The sequence below is a fragment of the Erinaceus europaeus genome, chromosome 10 (genome assembly GCF_950295315.1).
Source record: "Erinaceus europaeus chromosome 10, mEriEur2.1, whole genome shotgun sequence".
NCBI lineage: Eukaryota > Metazoa > Chordata > Mammalia > Eulipotyphla > Erinaceidae > Erinaceus > Erinaceus europaeus.
The window spans coordinates 93,434,266-93,458,521 of record NC_080171.1 but is presented as its reverse complement, the minus strand read 5'-3'; the positions used below and the strand labels follow the sequence as shown (position 1 = coordinate 93,458,521).

Here is a 24,256-nt window from a genome sequence, read left to right as displayed (position 1 = left end):
CTTGCAAAGCACCACGTGCGCTTGTGCACTTAACCCACTGTGCTACCGCCCGACTCCCCCAGGTTTTAACTTCTAAAGAAGTGCTTTGCGGTGCTGGGTGGTGGTGCACTCAGCTGAGCACACACATCATCATGCCCAAGGATCCCAGTTTGAGCTCCTGCTCCCCACCTGCAGCAAGGACACTTTGTGAGCACTGGAGCAGGTCTGCAGGTGTCTTTTTCCTCTCTCCCTCCCTGTCTCCCCCTCTCTTCTCAAATTTTCTCTGCCCTATAAAATAAAATAGAAAAAAGGAAAAAATGGCCACTAGGAGTGGTGGATACAGATTCATAATGATGGTAAACCAAGTGCCAGTGATAACACAGGTGCCAATTAAAAAGTAAAGAAGAGCCCCCGGCTCCCCACCTGCAGGGGAGTCGCTTCACAGGCGGTGAAGCAGGTCTGCAGGTGTCTCTCTTTCTCTCCCCCTCTCTATCTTCCCCTCCCCTCTCCATTTCTCTCTGTCCTATCCAACAACAATGACATCAGTAACAACCACAATAATAACTACAACAATAAAGAAGGGCAACAAAAGGGAATAAATAAATAAATAAAATACTAATAAAAAAAGAAAGCTATGCTTCCCAAAGAAGGGACAACAAGGAGGGTCCCAGCTTTGGGGCTTATCCACGCCCTCACCTCATCCTATGTGACTGGCAGGCAGGGATCCCACCAGAGAGCGGAACGTGTACCTTACCCTCTATGAGGCCTTCCCACTTTGGCCTGTACTTCAACCCCATTCATTTGTGGAAGGGGAAGACACTCTGCATAAATAGTTGCTGTTGTTTTTTTCCCCCCTTCCAGGCTCCTTGGGGAAGCTCTGTAAGAGGCTGGGGTCACTACTAGCCACAGTGACTGGTGGGAGGAGATGGTCAGCCATTGTGGGGTATGGGCCTCAGCCCTACTCTGAGGAACCACTCTGAGCCCCAGTTCTGAGCTGGCTAGCAGCAGGTTCTGTAGGCAGGTCTCTGCAGACAATCCCCCTCCCCCTGCATCTGTGCAGCCACAGAAACAAGGAGTTCTTGGGGGACAGATCAGTCAGGAAGCAAGTCAGATGAAATAAGGTTATGTGGAGGAAAGGCCAGGATGTCAGGAGCATGGAGCCAAGAGTAATCCACTTTTGAATGAGGAATGGCCATTGGGACTGGACTTTGAGAGGCAAGAGGTGGTCCTGGAGCAGGAACCCCAACTGGAAGGAACATGTCCAGGTGGTGGAAGACCATAAGGCTGCAGAGAGGTGGCCATAGGGAGACAGGCCCTGCCGAGGGGCCAGACCCCAGGGAACAGGGCATCTTACAGACAGTGGGGAGTTGGAACAGCAAGTGAGAAGCTCACTGTAATGGAGAGAGCAGGTGATGGCTGGCTCAAGCCAGCAGGTCTGGGAGGCAGCTGGGAAGATGAGGCCCAACCCAGGGCAAAAGAGGTGGGGAGCCAGCATGCCTGCCTGCCTGCCAGGTACATAAGCAGGAAAGAGCCCAATCTAGAAGGGTGTGGCCTATGTTCTTACCAAACAAAGGATTTAGGGGCACTCCTGACATCAGAGGAGCCTCGAGGAGACCTGTTGGGGTGGTCATATTTAGAAGAAAGTATGATTTTCTTTTAAAAAAATATTTATTTATTTATTTATTTTCCCTCTTGATGCCCTTGTTTTTTATTGTTGTTGTAGTTATCATTGCGCAGGGGACATGCTAATCTTCTCTGTATCGTTCCAATTTTAGTATATGTGCTGCCGAAGCGAGCACAGTTGTAATTATCATTGTTGTTATTGATATCGTCGTTGTTAGATAGGACAGAGAGAAATGGAGTGAGGAGGGGAAGATAGAGAGGGTGAGAGAAAGTTAGACACTTGCAGACCTGCTTCACCGCCTATGAAGCGATCCCTGCTGCAGGTGGAGAGCCAGGGGCTTGAACCGGGATCCTAACACCGGCCCTTGTGCTTCTTGCCACGTGTGCTTAACCTGCTCCCGCCCAGCTCCTGAAAGTATGGTTTTCTAATCCGTAGACTCGAGCATTTTCTGTTTTTTAGGTAAACACTTGGACACACACACATATTTTGGAAAAAGTATTATTTCCCAGTTCTTAGACTTGGGCAATTTCTGTTTTTGACACACACACACACACACACACACACACACATACACACACACACACACACACACACACACACACACACACACATACACACACACACACACACACACACACACACTACTGAAAGCAACTGGGACTGTAGAGCTCACTGATAGAGTGCATGCTTTGCATGTGTGAGGCCTTGGACACAAATGAAAGAAAAAAGTAATGAGAGAAACAATTTAAGGAAGAAACAGACTGACACAGAGACATAGCAAGACAGACATGTAGTAGGGAAGACAAGCAGGTGGAAAAGCTTGCAAAACACAGAGACAGAAAGAGATGTGCAGGGAGGACAGAGACTGAGAGAGGGCATTTACAAAGACGGGAATGCAGACCTTGCAGAGAGGCAGAGAACTGGCTTCCTTGGGGCAGTCCCCTGTGGAGCTGTCAGTGTGACACCCTGAGGGTGACACCCTGGTAGAAAAAGTGGGGGCTGCATCTCTGACTTGCACTGGCCCCACTTTCTTCTCCTAGTTGCAGGATTCAGGCCCCAGGAGAGATCTCCCCACCCCTGCTAAGATCTGAAGATGGAAAATAGTCCCCTACCTCTCCTTTGCACACATGTGGAGTCTGTTTGCTAACCACTGAGTCAACATTGCCTCCTCAAACCCTCTCAACTCCTTCGGGAGGCCAGGGTTCAGAGAAGTGAGGCTGTGAGCCCAAGGTCACATAGTAAGTATGGCCTGAGATAGAATTCAAATTCAGCTCTATCTCAGGATCCCAGGTGTTTTTTTTTTTTAATTTTCATTTTTTACTTAATGTTTTTAAGCTGGCTCTCAAGTCCAGCTTTTTTTCTTGCTTAATTATTTTTTAACTTTTAAATCTTTACTTAGATTTATTGGATAGACATAGCCAGAAACTGAGAGGGAAGGTAATGACAGAGAGGGGGAGAGACAGAGAGACCTGCAACACTAATTCACCACTCATGAAGCTTTCTCCTTGCAGGTGGGGACCAGGGGCTTGATCCTGGGCCCTTGTGCATTGTAACATGTGCACTCAACAAGGTGTGCCATCACTTGAGCCCCTTTATTTTTTTTAACCAAAGCACTATTCAACTCTGGCTTATGGTGATGCAGGGGACTGAACCTGAGACTTCTGAGCCTCAGGCATGAGAGTCTCTTTGCATAACCATTATGCTACCACCACCACCCCTTTTTTTTGATCCATTGCTTAATTTGTTCCATCTCTGTGCTTTTAAACACCTTTGCTTGAGAAAGTGCTCCAATTTGCCTCTGTATTTTTAGGAATCTTTTCCTCCCCCAGTTCCCAAGTTAGTATAAAAAGAGAACAAACGGGTAGGTGTCTCAAGGATCTCTCCTCTGCCTCCCAAATTGCATCTGGATCCTTCCATGGAAGCCTGGCAGTGTCTCTGGGCACACCTCCCTCCCTTCCTGCAAATCCCTGGCCTCTTAAGAAGCTGAAGGAACAATTGCTAATCAGCTTCCAAGAGAGACTGGGGAATGAATGGAAGAGCTGCAACCAACGTGCCCCTCAATTGGTGGCAGCTGGTCTCTCCCCACCCGCAGCATCAGCCCTGCCCCTAAATTCCCTTGCTCAGTCCCAGCTCTTCCTCCTGCTGCCTGAGTCTTCCAGGGCTTTCCAGACATCTTCCCCATCCTGCAGAAGCCACCACAGGGCTCATTGAGAGACCCCTTGCCTGGAACACCTCCTTCCACTCATCTTGTGGTGAAGTTCCTCAAACACGCACCACAGTCTTGAACATATTGTCCTTTCTGTAGGGATAGCCCACCTCTGGCTGGTAAACCTACCCATTTTCTAAGGGCCAGCTTACATGTCACCTCCTCTGTGAAGCCTTTATAGATCTCTCCTTCTTCTCCAAGGAAAACTCTGGTCCCCCAGAGTTGTGCTGACACCATAATCATTATGGCAAGATCCTTCTTTTTAGTGCCCGGGGAGGGGCCTGGGCACGGCAGTCTGATCTAGTGGGCAGAGCCCTGGATGTGGAGTCCAGTGTGGGGGCGATCCATGTACAAGGTTATGATTTTGGCTTGCATTTGGGCTGATTGCCAACTCGGGGGTTGCTTGCTTCACTTGCTTCTCCTTAGGGAGCATCTTCTTTGAAGCTTCCTTGGGTATCTTCCCTGATGCTTCCCTCTACTTCCCCTCCTCTGGTCCCAATTAGGAATGGTTCTCTGTCCCTGGGTTCTAGCAGGATGTTGTTTCTTACTGAAAGGTTACCACTACATGACTAGAATGAGTCAATGAATGAATGAATGAATGAATGAATGAATGAATGAATGAATGAATTGACTAGTACCTTGAGTTCCTAGCCTATAAAATGGAGGGTAGTGGGAGTTGGGTGGTAGCACAGCTGGCACAAAGTGCAAGGACCGGAGTAAGATCCCGGTTCAAGCCCCCGGATCCCCACCTGTAGGGAAGTCGCTTCATAAGCGGTGAAGCATGTCTTTCTCTCCCCCTCTCTGTCTTCCCCACCTCCCTCCATTTCTCTCTGTCCTATCCAACAACTATGACAATAAGAATAACTACAACAATAAAACAAAGACAATAAAAGGGAATAGATAAATAAATAAATATTTTTTTAAAAGGAGGGTAGTGGTAATCTGCTCTCCAGAGGTAGCTATGAGATTTGGTCATGATCAGAGTTTGCTGACTGTGATAGTAAATGTTTATTGAAGGGAGCGCAATTCCCTCAAGGCTATTTTAATGGGATTCCTGTAGGCAGAACACCCGGAGGCTTCCTCAGAGGAGCAGCCTGCATGCTAATATGTAAGTAGGGGGGAAGGTGAAGGATTGTGGCCTAGGCTGGCAGCCACCCTCCCCTTCCCACCACATATATACACATAGATACACACACACTCTGGAGTAGCTATTTCCTCCAGACCTGAAACACCAGGCCCAAGAGACTATTGAGGAAGCAAGGTCTGAAAGAAGAAGGAGGGCTAGGGAGATAGCATAATGGTTATGCAAAGACTCTCATGCCTGAGGCTCTGAGGTCCCAGGTTCAATCCCCCCAGTACCACCATTAAGTCAGAGCTGAGCAGTGCTCTGGTCTCTCTTTCTTTCTGTATCTCTCTTTCATTAAAAATAAATAAGCAAAATATTAAAGAGAAAGAGGAAGGAGTAGGCCTGGAGAACAGGAAGGCACGGGAGAGGAGGGGAGGCTGTGTCCCCAGCTTCAAACACAGTATTTGGCGGGTAGTTGGCAAAAGTCACTGGTGTAGGGATGACAGAGTAACTCACTTGGATAGTGTAATGTTTTGCCATAAGGTAGAGCCAACTTTGATCCCAGCCCCCACTACATTGGAGGAAGCATTGGTGCTGTCATAGAAGGAAGAATTACCTCTCTGTCTTGCTTTGCCTATCTAAAAAAGTATTGAAAAAAAAAAAAAGAGAAGAAGTCACAGAGTAGAAGAATGAGTGACAGAGACACTGAAGCTTGTGGAGTGGTGATAGGGTAGTTTCCATGGTCAGAAAGGACAGGGTTAGGTGGTGGAGCCTGAGGCCTGCTCCCACATAGGCTGCAGGGTGGTTATGAGGAGGAATCCCTGCCCTCCTTTTGTACCTAATATGACCAATGTTGGGCCAGTCACCTTACCAGTCCTTTATGCAGCAGAGAGGGAGCCTTCACCTGAAAGTCTGCAGCAGGTCTGCACCTTGGCTACATCTGGATAATTCCAGTTTCTGTCAAGCTCCTTCCTTTCTTCTGGCCTCCTTCAGTTGCCAGAACTTCCAGCAGCTCCTCTCTTCTCTAATTGTTTCTGCTAGTTGTCCCCTTCTGGGACAAGGCGCCATCAAGGCCAGGGTCTGGCCCAGATCAATAGAGATGGGCTGTGTGGGCTTGAGAGGAGGTCTCTCTCCTTTGTATTTCCTTTCCTCCTTCCTTCCTTCCTTCCTTCCTTCCTTCCTTCCTTCCTTCCTTCCTCCCTCCCTCCCTTCCTTCTTTTCTCTCTCTTTTTTCTTTTAATTTCTTTATAGGGGGATTAATAGTTTACAGTTGACAGCAAAACACAATAGTTTGTACATGCATAACATTTCCCAGTTCTCCACATAATAATTCAACCCCCTCTAGGTCCTCCTCTGCTATCATGTTCCAGGAGCTGAACCTCACCCCCCCCCCCCCAGGTGTCTTTTACTTTGGTGCAATACATCAACTCCAGTCCAAGTTCTGCTAATTTTTTTTTCCTTCCTTCCTTCCTTCCTTCCTTCCTTCCTTCCTTCCTTCCTTCCTTCTTTCCTTCTCTTTCTTTTTCTTTGTAGTCAGTGGAGCTGCAGGTTAACATTTTCTGATAAACAGAGATGGAGACACAGAACCAGAGGGAGACACCATAGCACCAAAGCTTCCTTCAGTGTGATGAGGAAACCTGGGTCAGTTAAAGGAAATACTTAAGTGACTGAGTGAGTGGTTATTTTGGATCTGCACAAGAATTTTGTCTGGATCTAGTACTGGGGGAAACTCTGGTATTTTTTCCTCTATCCTTCTATCCCTCTACCCTTACTGCCCCACTTTTAAAAAAGATTTTATTTAATTATTAATGAAAAAGACAGAAGGAGAGAGATAGAACCAGACATCACTCTGGTACATATGCTGCTGAGGACTGAACTCAGGACCTCATGCTTGAGAGTCTAATGCTTTATCCACTGTGAAACCTCCCAGACCACTTACAGTTTTTTAAATTATTATTATCTATGTTTATTTGATAGAGATAGTCAGAAATCAGGGGGCCAGGTGGTGGTGCACCTGGTTTATTTAAGCGCACAGAGTAATAAGCACAAGGACCTGCTCAAGGAACTGGGTTCAAACCCCCACTCCCCACCTGAAGGAGTGAAGCGGGTCTGCAGGTCTGTCTCTATATGTATTTCCCCTTCACTCTTAATTCCTCTCTGTCCTATCCAATAAAATGGAAAAAATGGCTGCCAGGAGCAGTGGAATCGTAGTGCTGGCACTGAGCCCCAGCTATAAACTTGGAGGCAAAAAAAAAAAAAAAGCCAGAAATCAAGAGGAAGGGGAGATAGAGAGGGAGAGAGACACATGTAGCACTGCTTCACCACATGTAAAACTTCCCTTCTGCAGGTGAGGACTGGGGGCTTGGATCCAGGTCCCTGTGCACGGTAACATGTGCTTAACCAGGTGGCTCCACTGTAAAAGAGTGAAACATTTTTAACTGTTTTCTTTTAAGTTCCTGTTTCTTTAAGAACTTAGCAGCCACAAGAAAAGCAAGCTGTTGAGCAGGCTGCCCCTCCTCCCCTTACCCCTCTCTGAGCCCTTCAGAGATAACTCTTAACTGGGCTAGCAAGGATGATGTTGCAAAATGTGTGTTCATGTTTAAGTTTAAAAGTTTGGAATTAACCAGCCCTATTGGCTTCTGTAATATCTGCTTGATTGAACTTAGATTGAAGCAGTAGATAGAGTTTGGAACATATAGCCTAGATAAATGTGTAGGGTGTACCCCCATGCTCTCTCTGCCTCTCTCGGATAAGAGTGAACGCCCCCCATCCCAGGGGGTATAAATGACCCTAGTTTTCAGAGCTAGGCGGTTCACAAGCAATGGTGCTTCTGTGGCATTCTGGCTTGTGGGTCCCTCAGCTGAACCCCCTCCCTGTGTGTGTCTTTTGTGTGAGTTAACTTTCCATATGCTTTTTGTGTTTGTGTGAATAAATACCTCAGCTTCCTCTATTTTCTGTGTTGGCCTCAGTTTGTCTCAGTTTGTAATGGGTACGGTTGGAAGCAAAATTTAACATCCACCACCCTGCCCCCCCTGCTTCCCATTTGAATGAAAAAGTATCTCAGAGAGGTGAAATCAGACATGTCCAAGCTCAACAACAGTGGCAGCAGCAAAACCACTTTAACCTTAACCTAGATCCTCTGTTTTAATTGTCAACCATCTTCTCAGCCCTGTTTGACAGAACACTGAGGCTGGATGATGATTTGTCTCTTGCTCCTCAGCACCCCTTGGAAGTTTGCAGACAGTGTTGAAGTCTCCCCCTCCCCCTTTGGCTACACCTAGTTCTCCTCTTCCTGTTGAGTCTCCTTTGAACAAATACATCCTCCATAGGACTCCATAGCCCCCAGGCCACTGGGTACCCTTTTATCACACCCATTAACAAAGGGCTTCACCAAGATGAAGATACACAAGCCAGGAGAAGCTGAGGCAAGGATATTATTTGGCAACCAGCCAGGCTTACTGTCCTCAGTATTGAATTGGACATTTAGATTGAGGGATGTCTCCATAAAATTAATCTTTCCCTCATTAATTAATTAATTAATTTTGATTGAGGGGAAAGACAGAAAGAGAAGAAAAGAAGGAGAGACATCTGCAGCACCATTCCAGGTGGGTATTGGGGTTGCTTAAACCTGAGTCCTTGTGTGTGCTCAGCTGGGCATGCCACCATCCGGCTGTAGTGGATTTTATCTTAAACCCAACCTATCCGAAGCTTAGCTCAACATTGTCCCCCACCTCCAAAACTAATTCTCTTCCTGGTTCTATCTTAGTAAACAGTCTGGAAGTTACTCCAAATGTACTCTCTCACTTGCTCCCCAAGTTACCTACCTTCCAGACATCTCTAGCCTCCTTTCTCTGCTCCAGACTGTGCCCAACTCTCAGAACAGTGTCTGGAACTGGTGTCTAGTGAAATTGCTTGAGGTTCTTAATCAGGTTCTTAATCTTAATCAGGTTCTTAATCTTAATCAGGTTCTTAACTAGCTGCCTCCATTCTCTTCTCCACTTATTTGCCAGAAACACACCCCACCAGAGGAGGGCGGTGTTCACAGTTCCCCTCCTAGCTGGTGACATCCCAAATTACCTGGCCCTGTTGCCCCCTGTCCACCCCCAACATCCTCTCTCCACACTCTGCTATTTATAGAGATGTTGCAGCCACAACACAGGCTTGTAGGCGGCCAACCAGGCTGCTTCGCATTCTGCCTTTGCACATGCTGGTCCGGCCGGCTGGAAGCCTTCACCCACTCCACGTGGCCTGCCTGGGGAACACACTGCTTCTAGAGGCTGGCTCAAGGTCATCTTGGTTAAGAGACTTCCTTTTGCATTATTCTTTCTTGTCACACTGCCTGTTCTGCTGTCTTTTATGGCGTCAGGCCTCTCAGTGGGCAGAGTATGCCTAGACACAAGGCCCTCCCTCACTTATTTCTAGAAGGAAGGAAGACCCTCACAGTCTGTTAAACAAGATGGTACTGTCCAGTATCCAAGCCTGTATCCTGTGTGGCTGCTACTTTTGTTTTCTACCAAGAGAGCTGGTGGTGGGATTTTGTCATTTGATAGGGTAGTCTAGAAGAATCTTTCTCCCTACAGTTCCACTTTCTCTCTTGCCACTTTTAATTCAGGAACTTAGTGAAAATGACCATTGAGATGCCTTCCAACATTCCATATCCCTTCTTCTGTCATCATGGTTTGTGGGCCAGGTAATGCTATATTTGCTGCATCGCCACCACATGCTTGGTATGCCCTGGGCATTTCAGAACTTTCCTAAGCAGATCCCGGAAACCTCTGAGTCCCATGGCTGCTCTCTAAAGATTCATTCCTGGAATCTGATACCATTTCCCTCGTCCATATCTGAGGCGCATTGTGGTTGTTGAGAGAGTTGACTGAACTTTTTTTTTTTTTTAAATCTCCTCTATCATCACATTGTGGGACTTTTATCTCTAGCTCTGTAGTTATATTTTCTCTGGTCTATGCTTTGTAAGCAGAACTGTCAGGCCTCTCTTGCCCTTGTTTTTAATATTATTTTACTGAAAGAGAAAGAGAGAGAGAGAGAGAGAGGTTCAGAGAGAAGGGGGATAGATAGACCAGAACACTGTTCATCTCTGGCTTTTGTTGGTACCAGAGACTGAACCTGGGACCTCTGTGGTCTCAGGTGTGAAAGTCCAATGCACAAAACACTGTACTATCTCCCTAGTCCCAGATATCAGATATCTCTTCTGTGTGGAGCCTTGAAAGCTAGTATCTATCCACATGTTCCTTTCCATTCCTCTCCCCTCTCTTCTCTCCTTTTTCTTTCTCCTCCTCCTTCTTTCCCTCCTTCTCCTCTTTATCTACCTCCTCCTTTTCCTTCACTACCCCTCTTTTTTTCACCAGAGGATTGTTCCTCTCTGATTTCTACTTGTATAGGGAATTAAATTTGAGACCTTAAGGTGTCAGGCATGAAGGCCTTTTTGCTATCTCCCTGGGTCCCTCAGTCCCCCTCTTCTTCCCACCCATGGTGGCCATAGAAACATGTGTTGAAATGGACTTTCTGTTGGACTTGATGACCTTGGATAATGACTAATTGAGTCCCTGTGCTGGTTGTGTATTTTAAGTCACCAGAGAATATTTATTATGGCAGCATAACATGGCCTATCCTGATTGATAGATACATTCAAGTTCAACAGATGAGATCACAGGGCTTCTGGGATCATCTTATTGATCCTCAGAATTGGCCTTTCTAGAAATTGGCAAGGTGGTCTTAAACTCTCTCAAAGCCTAGTTAACAAATTCCAGGAGAAGCCAATGTGGTTACCTGGTTGAGGGAGGAGTCATATATCCAAAACCAGAAGGAAATTCCTTCCCTTCATTCACCTGTAAACCAAACAAGAAAAGGATTCCTTCTCCAGCTGGACTACCTAAGAAACCAGAAATTCAATTTTCTCCTTTCCCTCTTTCCTTCTTCTTCTTCTTCTTTTTAAATATTTATTTATTTATTTATGAGAAAGATAGGAGGAGAGAGAGAAAGAACCAGACATCACTCTGGTACATGTGCTGCCAGGGATTGAACTCAGGACCTCATGCTTGAGAGTCTGATGCTTTATCCACTGCACCACCTCCCGGACCACATTCCTCTTTCCTTCTTTTTTTTTTAATTTTTAAAAATATTTTTATTTATTTTCCCTTTTGTTACCCTTGTTGTTTTTCATTATTGTTGTAGTTATTATTGTTGTTGTTATTGATGTTGTTGTTGGATAGGACAGAGAGAAATGGAGAGAGGAGGGGAAGACAGAGAAGAGGAGAGAAATATAGACACCTGCAGACCTGCTTCACCGCCTGTGAAGCGACTCCCCTACTCCTGCGCTACTGCCCAACTCCCTCCCTCTTTCCGTCTTTTGAACACTTTTCCAAAGTTGGGTTGAAGTTGAACCCTCCATCATGTTGCTGTGTTTTTTTTTCTAGTACAACTCCACTGATACATTTCAGCAGCCTCCACATATTGACCTGGGTGAGGCGTCTCTCTTGATTGCATACAGATGATTGCTTTATAAAATATTTTTAAATCCTGACAGCTCTTCAAGAGTGAAGCCTGTTGTTAGAAGAGTACAGTGGCTTTCAATTTCTCTTGACCTTTTAGAAAAAGCAATTTGAAGTTTGGTGTTTACTTGCTGCCTCTACAGCATGCTTGGAGAATGCAAGATGGTATCGTATTGGCAGTTAGGTTATTTCTGGCTTACAGCTTCACAGCCCGACCTTTATTCACTTATATGGAGGTTATCATGTATGCTGCTATGCTGGGGCTTACATAAGAGCCCAGGGAAGGAGTCGGAGATCCATCTTCTTAATGGATCTGAACCCATCACCTTTATTGCAGGTGGCACAAGGATCCACTGTGCACAGAACCTGGTCCCAAAAGACCCAGCATTTTCAAGTCTTCATTGATTTATAAAATGCCATATGGGGGGGCCGGGCTGTAGTGCAGTGGGTCAAGCACACATGGCGCAAAGCGTAAGGACCAGCCTAAGGATCCTGGTTCGAACCCCCGGCTCCCCACCTGCAGGGGAGTCACTTCACAAGCGGTGAAGCAGGTCTGCAGGTATCTATCTCCGCCACCCCCCCCCCCCCGTGTTCCCTCCTCCCTCCTTTCGATTTCTCTCTGTACTATCCAACAACAATAACGATAAACAAAAAGGGGGGGGAATGGCTTCCAGGAACAGTAGATTCATAGTGCAGGCACTGTGCCCAGCAATAACCTTGGAGGCAAATAAAAATATAAATAAGATGTCATACATTCAGCTCTTAAGAGCATTCTTCTCAGATTCCTCACTTGGCACCAGGCAAATAAGAGACCCAGAGGTACAGAGTCAGCTCAGGGTCTTTCAATGCGTTAGGACCTATGGAGGGGATAACCCATTAGAAAAAACAGAGGCTTAGCACTGGGCAGACTGAAAATTGGGTAGCATTCTGTCATTTATACACCGTGTGACTTTGGATAATGGTCACCTTTTGCCTCAGCCTCAGTTTCATTTCTAAAACGGGGAGTATTGTAATCATCATTCATGGAGTACACAAGTGCAGTCACTTTATATACTGTGATTTTTAAAAAAAATACAGGTGTTATAATTAAGCATTTTGAATGTTTTTATTGAGATGACACTGGTTTAGAGCATTATATAGGTTTTATAAGTTAACACCTGCTTACAATACATTATGCTTAGTACTAGTCTAGCCCCCTTCCTTCGTCATACAATTAGCTTTTTCACCTGATGTATTCACTCTCTTTGTTCTTTCCTTCTCTAACCACATTTTTTCTCTCTTTCTTTCTTTCATTTTTTTTTTTTAAATTAACCAGAGTACTGCTCAGCTCTGGTTTATGGTGGTGTGGGAGATTGAACCTGGGACTTTGGAGCCTCAGGCATGAGAGTCTTTTTGCATAACCATTGTGCTATCTACCCCTCCCCTTGCCCCATAACCACTTTTTATGTTTATAGTCTATAGTTTGCTTTTTGTTTTGTTTCTTTATCTTTTATATACAAGTGAAATCATACTATCTGACTTATTTAATTTAGCATAATACATTCTAAATCCTTTCATGACTCACCTTACTTTCTCTCCACAAAAACATTCTGAGATAGGAGCTATTATTATTATTATTATTATTATTATTATCCCAGCCTTCTTTTTATTTATATATTTTTATTTTACCACAATGGTTATTGCCGGGTCTCTACTTCTACATGATTCTACCACTCCTGGTAGACTTTTTCTTTTCCTTCCCTCTTTCTTTCATTCCTTTATTCCTTCTCTCTGTTTCTTTCACACACACACACACACACACACACACACACACACACACACACACACAATTTATTATTGGATAGAGACAGAGAGAAATTGAAAGAAGAGGGGAGACAGAGAGACAGAGAGACACCTGCAGCCCTGCTTCACCACTCATGAAGTTTTCCCCCTGCAAGTCGGGACCAGAGGCTTGAACCTGGGTCCTTGCACACTGTAATGTGAGTGCTTAACTAGATGTGCCACTGCTTGGCCCCAATTTATATATTTGTTAGAGAGAGAGAGAGAGAGAGAGGGAGAGAGGAGAGAATGAGAATATGGCTCAGGAGGTGGCCCAGAGAATAAAGATTGTGCCTTCAGGCATGGGGTTCTATTTCTGGCATCATATGTACAAGAGTGATACTCTGTTTCATTCCCTTTTTCCCTCCTCCCTTTAGATGGGGTGAGAAGCAGAGAGAGAAGGAGGGATACTGCAGTACTACTCCACTGCTCATGAAGTCTACCTTGTGCAGGTGTTCCCATGTAGCGAGCAGCCAGTGTCTCAAACTGGGCTCCTTATGCATAGCAAAGGAGCTATGACCAGGTCACTTGACCAGGTGAGCTAGCATCAGGCCACCTCACTTCAGTTTTCAGATGAAGAAAGTAGAGGACTTACAGTTCTTGCTCATTGTTACAGAAAAGAAATACATTCAGGAGTAGTCTGAATATTCACCAGGGGTCAGTGAACATAGCAGGTGGACCCCTGTCTTTTTTAAAAATTTGTTTATTTATTTTTATTTATTCCCTTTTATTGCCCTTGTTGTTTTACTGTTGTAGTTATTATTGTTGTTGTTATTGACGTCGTCATTGTTGAATAGGACAGAGAGAAGTGGAGAGAGGAGGAGGAGACAGAGAGTGGGAGAGAAAGATAGACACCTGCAGACCTGCTTCACCATCTGTGAAGTAACTCCTCTGCAGGTGGGGAGCCGGGGGCTTGAACTTGGATCCTTACACCGGTCCTTGTGCTTCATGCTATGTGTGCTTAACCCGGGACCCCTGTTTTTTTAAAAAGGTAGTTTTATTGAGAAATAAATCACATACAGTGTAAAACTATTTTAAGTGAATAATTAATTTCTAGTATATGTAGAGTTGTGGAATAATCACACTGTAGAAAAAGTACCTCTCTATCCTCTCCCTATCAACCTCACCTATCCCACCTCCAACCCTCAGAAACCTCTAATCTATTTCTCTGTTTTATTTTTCTCATTCTGGACCTTTCATACTGGAATTTAAAATTTTTTAAAATTTATTTATTTAAAAAAGGAGACATTAACAAAACCATAGGATAGGAGGGGTACAACTCCACACAATTCCCACCACCCAATCTCCATATCCCATCCCCTCCCCTGATAGCTTTCCCATTCTTTATCCCTCTGGGAGTATGGACCCAAGGTCATTGTGGGTTGCAGAAGGTGGAAGGTCTGGCTTCTGTAATTGCTTCCCCGCTGAACATGGGCATTGACAGGTCGATCTATACTCCCAGCCTGCCTCTCTCTTTCCCTAGCAGGGTGGGTCTCTGGGGAAGCGGAGCTCCAGGACGCATTGGTGGGGTCATCTGTCCAGGGAAGTCTGGTTGGCATCATGCTGGCATCTGGAACCCGGTGGCTGAAAAGAGAGTTAACACACAAAGCCAAACAAATTATTGAACAATCATGGACCTAAAGGCTTGAATAGTGCAGATGAAGTGTTTGGGGTGGGGGGTACTCACTGCAGACTATTGTGTACTTTTCTTTCAGGTATGTATTTTGCCCTCGTTTATGGATACGTGTGACCATATGCTGTATCTCATGGGACCTGGTTTATATCTAGTTTTTGGGACTTTGTTATAAAGTGAACCACCTGGAATGGAATTAGAGAATACTATGAAAGGAAAGGTCTCACCCGAGTAATGAAGCTGAAGGGTTGTCATTCCACACCTGAAGTTTCTAGACACAGCCTGAACTGAAGCATGCTGAGGTGGCACTCGTGTTGATTAGGTTGGGATGGACGGATTCAATATTATTTGGTATGAATTGAGAGAAGCATGCAGGAAAATGTGCCCCACCCTAAGGTTCCAGGACTGGGGGGAAATATAGGCTCTATCATGGAAATGTGAGGTTCCTGCTGTCTTAGGGTTCAAGAAGACAATGGATAGTTATTGCTATAATCACATTATTTGGTAATTGGGTTAACTTTGAAAAGTCCCTTTGTTAGGATTTGCTGTATAATATCCAACATTTTATATATAGCTGTGCTACTGGTTGCTTCTTTTCTCCCTAGGTTTTTGAGAGTCAGCATATCAAAGACTCAGCCTATGTATTAAAAAGACCCAGTCTGTGCTTTAAAAAGTCTGAAACATACAATCAATTTTCCCCCTCTCATATTAATTAGTAATTTATATGACCACAAATTAATAGGAGTGCACAAAAACACCATTCCCACCACCAAAAGACTGTTTTCCACCCCCACCCCCCCCACGCCTTGGGAATCCGAATGTCCACCCTCATCCTCACCACAGGGTTTTTACTTTTGTGCCCTACTCTACATATTGGAATCTTAAAATATGTGGTCTTGTGGTCTGGAAGGTGGTACAGTAGATAAAGCACTGGATTCTCGAGTGTGAGGTTCTGAGTTTGATCCCTGATAGCACAGGTATCGGAGTGATGTCTAGTTCTTTCTCCCTCTCCTCTTATCTTCTTCATGAATAATAAATACAATCTTTTGAAGAATATGTGGTCTTATGGTCTTTACTTTGCATCGTGTTTTCAAGGTTCATGCATTAGCACTTTGCTTATTTATTTACAGTTTCTTGCTACAAATGTCTGCGGAATCTATCTACCTATTGTTTGTCTCTCATTTTGGCAGGGCAACTTGTTAGTAGTTCCTCAGAAAGGACATTTAGAATGTAAATATTTGGAATCTTATATTGAAAGAATCATTCTAGTCTCCCACTCAATAGTATGGTTGCTTGTAGAATTCTTGGTCACTTTGACTCATCATTTTGAGAGCATTGAAACTCTTTATAGCTCCCTGGGAAGTTGTTGAGAAGTCTTGTGCTATTCTGTTTCCCATTGTAGATACTTCAGAAATGTTTGGGATGTTCTCTTCATCCACAGTGTAATTTAATTTAAAATGAAGTAACATGGAGCAAGTTGTTTCTGTCTGCACTTGGCTGGGCACACCAATGACCTGCTAAATCTGGAAATTAATGTGTTACAAACTAAGAACCTTTTTCAAAAATTTTTTTCCCCTTTGTTAGATTTTTATTTATTATTGGACAGGCAGAGAGAAATGGAGAAGGGAGGGGAAGATAGAGAGGGAGAGAGACACCTGCAGTCCTGCTAAACCACTCATGAAGCTTCCCCCACTGCAGGAAGCTTGCTCCAAGATAGAGAGGCACCTGCAGCATTGCTTCACCGTTTGTGAAGCTTTCCCTCTGTAAGTGTGGGCTAGGCCCCTGAACTGTGGTCCTTGCACAGTGTAATATGTTTATGTATTATAATATGTGGAGACTTGCTCCAGGTTGCTTTATTTTAAATTAAATTACACTGGGGATAAAGAGTACATCCAAAACATTTCCGGAGGGGAGAATGAATTATCTGCATTGGGAAACAGAATAGCATGAGACTTCTCAACAACTACACAGGAAATTAGAAAGACAGCTGCAGTGCCTTCATTTTATTTTTTTAACCAGAGCACTGCTCAGCTCTGGCTTATGGTGGTACTGGGGAACCAGGGGCATTGGAGCCTCAGGTATAGAAGTCTTTTTACATAGCCATTATGCTATCTCCTGCACCCTAAAGTGTGGTATTACTTATTGAGGGAATACTATTTGGCATTAAAAAGAAGTGAGGTTGAGTCCAGGCAATGTGATACACATATTATAATGTGCAAGGACCCCAGTTCAAGGCCCTGGCCCCCACTTACAGAGAGGAAACTTCACAAGTGGTGAAGCAGTGCTGCAGGTGCCTCTCTATCTCTTCCTCCCCTCAACACCTTGCTATATACAAATTAAATTGAATTAAATCAAAAGACAAAATATAGAAACCCTTTCTATGAAGATGGTGCCAAAAGCAAAGAAGAAAGCCCTTGCCCCTGACCATGGAATCAGCCATGAAGAAGATAGAAGACAATAATATACTTGTTTTCATTGTAAAGGTAAAGGCCAATAAACACCAGCTAAAACAGGCTGTGAAGAACCTCTATGACACTGGTGTGGCCAAGGTCAACACCCTGATCAGACCTGATGGAGAGAAGAAGACATATGTTTGATTGGCTACTGACTATGATGCTTTGGGTGTTGCCGACAAAATTGGGATCAGCTGAACTGATTCCAGCTGCTTAATTCTAAATATAACTTTTCCTTATATATATATCTATAATATATATATATTAAATATGGGTGAATACAAAAATGTTCTTGGGACTAGGGGGTGGTACACCTGGTTAAGTGCACACAGGACAGTGCTCAAGGACTCAGGTTCAAGACTTTCTTGTTAGAAGTCTGGAAAGTGGTTGCTCTGGGGGTAGGGGAATGAGTGAATCGAGTGTGAAGGGGGCTTCCTAGGTGTTGGGGAGGAGTCTGATTCTTTTTTCTGCCTCCAGGTTTATCGTTAGGGTTCGGTGCCTGCACTAGGAATCCACTGCTCCTGGAGGCTACTTTTCCCCTTTTGTTGCCCTTGTTTATTGATATTATTACTATTGTTGTTATTGGATAGGACAGAGAGAAATGGAGAGAGGAGAGGAAGACAGGGAGGGGGAGAGAATGATAGACACCTGCAGACCTGCTTCACCGCCTGTGAAGTGATTCCCCTGCAGGTGGGAAGCCCGGGCTCTAACCAGGATCCTTAGGCCGGTCCTTGCGCTTTGCGCCTTGTGCGCTTAACCTACTGCACTACCGCCCGACTCCCAGGTATCTATTTTTCTCTCTCTCTCCCTCCTCTTCCCCTCTCAATTTCTCTCTGTCCTATAAAACAAAGTATAAAGAAAGACAAAAATCAAAATAAAAAGTGTATGTACCTGCTGAAAATACAAACAGAAGGTACTCTTATTCTTTTGCTTCTAGCTATGGGACCTTCCCCTCATCTCCTGCAGTCAGCTTCTTCAAAAATCGGGTCTCAGGCGCCACCTGGTGACAGTCTCTGATACTAACAGGGCTGAAGTAAACTGGAGAAAAGGCTGTAGGCTCCCCTTCCTAGAGGTCCCTTCCTCTCTTTTCCCAGAAACTGATGTAAAAGTAATATGACAACAAACAACATTTTAATTTTATTTTTTGAGACCCTGAAACATTTAATTTTTTTAAAATAGTTTTTACCAGAGCACTGCTCAGCACTGGCTTATGGTGGTATGAAGGACTGAACCTGGGACTTTGTAGCCTCAGGCATGAAAGTCTCTTTGCATAACATTATACTGTCTACCCTCTGCCCCAAACAGCATTTTTCATTTGAAGTTACAGTTCCTCAGCTATTAAAAACAAATGACCACTGTAGAAAATAGAAAATAATAAACAAGAAAAGCCATTCTTTTCCCACCATTTAAAATAACTATTGCTATTAATACATTAGCACATTTGCATTCAGTGTTTTTCTCTTGTTTTTCATAATTTAATGTTATTTTTAAATTTTTTTATTGTTGTCATCGTTGTTGGATAGGACAGAGAGAAATGGAGAGAGGAGGGGAAGACAGAGAGGAGGAGAGAAAAATAGACACCTGCAGACCTGCTTCACAGCTTGTGAAAGGACTCCCTTGCAGGTGGGGAGCCAGGGGCTCCAACCAGAATCCTTGCACTTTGCGCCATGTACACTTAAATCACTGTGCTACTGCCTGGCTCCCTCATAATTTTATTTTGATGAGAGAGAGAGAGAGATACAGAGAAAAAGACTAGAGCACCACTCAGCTCTGGTTTATAGTGATTCTGGGGATTGAGCATGGGACTTTAGAGCCTTAGGCATGAAATCCATTTGCATAACGATCATACTGTCTCCCAGTCCCATCCAGTGCTTTTCTATGCCTAAAATTTTCATATATTTGAGGACCAGCATGTAAGTTATTGATGCACACATAAACACATATGGGCTCATGTGTGTTTAAATTTGTGCTGAGTATTTTTGTGAATTAAAAAAAATTAAGTGTTGGTGTAGGTGCAGAGAGTCTGTATACAATTCCTGTCTTTGCCTTTCCAAACCATGTGACTTGGACAAGTGACTCTGAATATCAATTTCTTTTATCATTTGTATAATGTAGTCAAGAGTGGGTCCTATTCCAGGGCTGTTGTGAAGATTAAATAATACAATATATTCAAAACACCTGCCTGGGGTGGAAATGTTCTCACAAGTAGTAGGTTTTAAAGTAAACATGTAAAGTTTAGTGCAAAGTCTACTTTTGTTGTTCCCAACAGAAATCTTTATAAATGAGATGGATTTCTGGGCTCAAGGATATGAAGAACCTCAAAGTTGATAGAATTTTTTTTTTTTTTTTGCAAAATTGAGAGGAAAATTTCAACTAAGAGCTTGTGCTTGCAGCATCACAGCTGTTCTCATTTGTCTCTATATTCTTCCAGGCCCTGTTTACACAGAACAATTTTGAAGCCTGGTAATTACAATGCTTGCACCGGTTTGGCTAATGTTACATCATCGACATTTTCCTAAGCTGCTAAAGCTGTCATTGACATTTACCATAATTTACTTAACCATTTCCTTATTGTTGAGTATCTGAGAAGTTTAATTTTTTCATCATTCCATCCATCCATCCATCCAAGAAAGTTGTCTAGTGCCTACTCTTGGCCAAGCACAGAGCTAGGCATTATGATAGGGTGGTTGACAAGACAGTATACTATTTATTTTTAACTTTTTATTATGCTTATTTATTTATTGGATAGAAACAGCCAGAAATCGAGAGGGAAGGGCATGATAGAGAGGAGGAGAGACAGAGACACCTGCAGCCCTGCTTCACCATTCGTGAAGCTTTCTCCCTGCTGGTGGGGACCAGGGGCTTGAATGTGGGTCCCTGTGCACTGTAGTGTGTGCACTCAACCAGGTGTGCCACCACGGGGCCCCAACAGTATACTCTTTATTTCTGGCACTAGACCTCTGCTCAGACAGATAGTTACATGTTAATAAACAAGTGGAACCCTATCTGTACACTGTGGAGGGTACTGTGAAGGAAAAGGAGAGAGACTCTGGAGAGACCTACTTTCTTTTTAAAGAAATATTGCAGGGCTAGGTGGTGGTGCACCTGGTTGAGCGCACATGTTACAGTGCTCAAGGACCCTGGTTCGAGCCCCCGGTCCCCACCTGCAGGGGGAAAGCTTCATGAGTGGTGAAGCAGGACTGTAGGTGTCTCTCTATCTCTCTCCTCTCTCCATTTCTGACTATATCCAATAAATAAAGATAATAAAAAATAAAAAAAGAAATATTGTACATTTTGGGGAGATATTTTTTGGTCCCTAGTTCTTTCCTGCACTTGGTGCTTCTGCTGAAGCACCTCTGAGGAATCCCAGGTGGGACTGGATTTTTTTTTTTTTTGCTATCACATTAAAATTTTTTTCTGTCCAGTGGAGAAGCAGTTATAGAAGCCAGACCTTCCACCTTCTGCACCCCATAATGATCCTGGGTCCATACTTCCAGAGGGATAAAGAATAGGGAAACTTCCAGTAAAGGGGATGGGATACAGAACTCTGGTGGTGAGAACTGTGTGGAATAGTATGCTTTTTATCCTACGGTCTTGTCAATCATTATTAAATCAATAGAAAATAAAGAAGGGGGCTGGGTGGTAGCTCAGTGGATTAAGTACACATGGCATAAAGTGCAAGGACCAGTGTAAGGATCCCGGTTCGAGCCCCTGGCTCCCCACCTGCAGGGGGGTTGCTTCATAGCTGGTAAAGCAGTTCTGCAGGTGTCTATCTTTCTCTCCCCCCTCATTGTCTTCCCCTCCTCTGTCCATTTCTCCCTGTCCTATCCAACAACAACAGCAGCAGTAACAACAATAACAAAACAACAACAAGGGCAACAAAAGGGAAAAATAGCCTTCAGGAGCAGTGGATTCATAGTGCAGGCGATGATCCCCAGCAATAACCCTGGAGGCAGAAAATAAAAATAAAATAAAAAATAAAGAAAAATAAAGAAGAAAAATTTTCTGATAAGTCAGAACTCATAGTGGCATTTAACAGTCTTTAACATTGAGATCAAATTGGCCTGACTGCTAGTCTCCCTTTATCTAAGCTTTGCCTTCCTTCCTGCCTTTTTTCCTTCTTTCCTTCTCTCCTTCCTTGTTTCTTTCATTTATTTATTTTGCCAACAGTGTTATCACTGGGGCTTGGTACCTGCATGATTACTCCACCATTCCCAGTGGTCATTTTTTCCTCCCTCCTCTTCTTTCTCTCTCTCTTTCTTTCTTTCTTTCTTTCTTTCTTTCTTTCTTTCTTTCTCCTTTCTTTCTTTTTTTCCTTATTGAGACAGACAAACATAGAGCAACAATAAGAGGGAGAGAAAGAGAGACACATGCAGAGAGACACTGCTCCACTGCTTATGAAGTCTCCACATTACAGTGGGAACTGGCGGCTTGAACCCAGGTCCTCATGCATGGTGGCATGTGGGCTTTACCAACTGTGCCACCGCCTGGCACCCAGACTTGGGTTTTAACCAACCTAGTCTGCTGCCCGCTCCCCTGAACAAGTTTATAATTAACCCTTTCTAAGTCAGTATTCTCTGTGCCTTTTCCTCACTGCCTTCCAATAAAGAACTACTTGTGAGGGGGCTGGGTGGTAGTGTACCTGGTTGAGCATACATGCTACAGTGTGCAAGGACCCAGGTTTGAGCCCCCAGTACCCACCTGCAGGGGAAAAGCTTCACAAGTGATGAAGCAGTGCTGCAGGTGTCTCTCTGTCTTTCATGCTCTCTATCTCTCCCTTCCCTCTCGATCTCTGACTGTCTGTATCCAATAAATAAATAAAAATAAAAAAATTCAGAAATCACAATATTCCACACCAAGTCACGTGGTATGAATTAAAAAAGAAAGAAAGAAGGAAAGAAAGAAGGAAAGAAAGAAAGAAAGAGAGAAAGAAAGAAAGAAAGAAAGAACTACTTATGAGCATTCAAATCAGTGGACAAAGGTGTCCCCTTCTGGTGGACAAAACCTAAAAGGTGAGACTTGGCGGGCAGAGCATATGTTACATATCAGCCCATTTGAGTCCTAGGGGTCATGGGTATAGCTGCATATGTCCACAATCTCTGGAATAACTCTCTCACCTCCTTCTATCCACCTGATGCTTATTCTACCTTAAATATAAAGTTTATGTTCTATATCTTATATAAAGTCACATTCAGCTCCATAATTTACAGTACATTAGAACTATGAATATTTTTTACTTTTTTGGCTCATTTGGCACTTAATTATCACTGTCTTCTTTTTTTTTAAGGATTTAAAAAAATTTATTTATTCCCTTTTTTGTTGCCCTTATTGTTTTATTATTATAGTTATTATTGTTGTTGTTATTGATGTCGTGATTGTTGGATAGGATAGACAGAAATGGAGAAAGATGGGGAAGACAGAGAGGGGGAGAGAAAGACAGACACCTGCAGACCTGCTTCACCGCCTGTGAAGCGACTCCCCTGCTGGTGGGGAGCCAAGGACTGGAACCGGGATCCTTAGACCAGTCTGCGCTTTGTGCCACGTGTGCTTAACCCGCTGCGCTACCTCCTGACTCCCGCCCTTGTTTATTTATTGTTGTAATTATTGTTATTGATGTTGTCGTTGTTGGATAGGACAGAGAGAAATGGAGGGAGGAGGGAAGACAGAGAGAGGGAGAGAAAGATAGACGCCTGCAGACCTGCTTCACCACTTGTGAATCGATTCCCCTGCAGGTGGGGAGCCGGGGGCTTGAATCGGGATCTTTACACCAGTCCTTGTGCTTTGCGCCAATTGCGCTTAAGCCGCTGTGCTACCGCCCAACTGCCTTATCACCGTCTTCTAACTCCTCTTGCTTTCCTCTCTTGTACCATTATTTCATCTGAAGAGGCCTGATTTAGATTGAGATCACAGCCATCTCTGTAGACATATAATTTACAATGAACACGGAAGGAGAAACAGGCAGAAATCTAGAGAATATTCTGGAAAGAGGAAAGAGCACATATAGAGATATCATGGCAGAAAAATTTTGAGATGCAAAAAATTTTGAGGGCAAAATTAATATCTTGACATCTACATGGAATGGTGTTTCTGGATTTGACAAATGAAGAAAACACATTATTTACTTATGCCACTTCCTGAGGATCTTTAAATTCTAGGCCCTGGGAATGTGGTTATAGAAATGAATAAGTCCAGCTTTGTTCCTTCCCACTCTGATGGAGAAGGTGAAGATGAGTTCTATACATTGTGACAGAAAGAGATGAGGGAGTATTGTCATATCAGTAGAAAGGTAGAGAACTTTTGTCTTGGAACACCAGAGAAAGCTTATCCAAGAAGGAGGTATTTGAATGGGTTCAGATGTAGGGTTTTACGTTTCCGTAGTGTAATGGTTATCACGTTCGCTTCACAGATGTGGGGATTTTTCAAGCAGAGTTAGAAAGGAAGAAAAGTCGAGAGTTGGATGGTAGCGCAGCGGGTTAAGCGCAGGTGGCGCGAAGCGCAAAGACAAGCGTAGGGATTCTGGTTTGAGCCCCCAGCTCCCCACCTGCAGGGGTGTCACTTCACAAGTGGTGAAGCAAGTCTGCAGGTGTCTATCTTTCTCTCCCCCTCTCTGTCTTTCCCTCCTCTCTCCATTTCTCTGTATTCTATCCAACATGACGACATCATCAACAACAACAACAATAACAATAATAACTACTACAACAATGAAAAACGAGGGCAACAAAAGGGAAAATAAGTAAATAAAAATAAAGGAAGAGATGTATAGAGGGAAAAGTGTGTTCAAAGGCTTGGGGCTGGGCAAAGAAGGCAGTTTCAGAGGATGGTAATCAGAAGGGTCTCTTAAAAACAGTTAGTCATTCCCACACTGTTCCATCTGCTCTATTCTGACCTTTAGATTTCTGATTATTAAACAAATTGTCCTGCTTTATATCTTCTGTTTCTATCCTACTTTATGTCTTACTGCTTTTCAGCTA

General features: G+C 43.9%; 1 non-coding gene across 1 annotated transcript; it reads right to left on the bottom strand.

Annotated features, from left to right (window-relative positions):
* Positions 1–1,671: 1,671 nt before the first annotated feature.
* On the bottom strand, positions 1,672–1,778 carry LOC132541048 (U6 spliceosomal RNA). The gene has a single exon (XR_009552239.1). It is a non-coding gene; the product is annotated as a U6 spliceosomal RNA (small nuclear RNA).
* Between the last annotated feature and the right edge of the window lie 22,478 nt (positions 1,779–24,256).